Source organism: Penaeus monodon, chromosome 27, assembly GCF_015228065.2.
Source record: "Penaeus monodon isolate SGIC_2016 chromosome 27, NSTDA_Pmon_1, whole genome shotgun sequence".
NCBI lineage: Eukaryota > Metazoa > Arthropoda > Malacostraca > Decapoda > Penaeidae > Penaeus > Penaeus monodon.
This window is the reverse complement of record NC_051412.1, coordinates 36,584,456-36,585,541: the sequence shown is the minus strand read 5'-3', so window position 1 is coordinate 36,585,541 and position 1,086 is coordinate 36,584,456. Positions and strand designations below refer to the sequence as shown.

At 42.8% G+C, this 1,086-nt stretch overlaps 1 protein-coding gene across 1 annotated transcript in view; it reads right to left on the bottom strand.

Moving 5' to 3' along the window:
• LOC119590821 (dihydropyrimidinase-like) overlaps positions 1–1,086 on the bottom strand; it is a gene marked incomplete in the record, with an annotated part of 98,328 nt that overhangs the window by 55,795 nt on the left and 41,447 nt on the right.

Sequence of the window (1,086 nt, the reverse complement as noted above, 5' to 3'; positions counted from 1 at the left end):
AAGGTAAAGCATTATATGGAAGAACAGAAAACCTGTTACCCCTACTGCTATAACGTTACATTGAATAATATGCCTTTCCCGTCACTGGGGCGCAATCGGGCATTCCGATATTCTTTTCAAGGGGAAGCCCCTGCATGAAGAGCAACGGCAATCACCTGTATGTGCACAATAAATATGCCTACCGTACTGACCAGGCATTATGGCAACGTCGGGATAGTTACAGTAGAAGTACCGGGCTCAAGGTCAGCGCTTCCGTTCGATGGCCGAAACCGCCGCGCCTCCCCGCCCATTTAAAGCTTCGGCCCATGCTATTCAGACTGCTGCGGTTATTAATTCCCCGCAACACCACCAAATATCAAAAGTGACTACGACTGACGACGTAGTTGTCTCACACAGCTGACAAACCTCAATGCCATGGCTGCCTGAAGGTGAAAGAGTGGGCCCGGGAAAGGAAGATTTCACTAGAGGTTTGGGCAGCTCCTTAGCCTAGACTTACTGCACCTTAACTTCCCGAGGCACTGCGTGGCGACGCCATCTACAGAAAAGCATCAACTCAAATCTACAATCGAAAATATTTATCAAAATTCCATTGCCATTTCCATACAATATCCTCCATGGTAAAACTGCGGGCCTGGGAGCGAAATTCTTCTTCTGGGTCACTTTTATGGTACTTTTTGGCCTGGTTCCTTGTCCTCCAACATTAAGTTTCGTTTAATACCACTATGTGCAAATCCTATATTACGTTAAAGACGCACACACACACTTTAATAAATACACATATACACACCTATACATATATACACATCCATACTGGGATTCTCCACAACAGAGTCAGGTAACATTCCTCAATAAAGATATGATCGGTCATAGCATTATACCAACGGTTCAAAGACAGTACAACTTACAACTCAAAAATAACAAATAATCAGGAAAGACATCCCAGCCAGCTAAAGAGCACTTCTAGGTATACTTATAGGTATCCTGAGTTCCTATATGCATATAACGTATACTTTACAATATATGCGTACGTTGTATGTATATATATATAAACACGATCTAAGTTTACCTACCGGTAGCTATTAATTA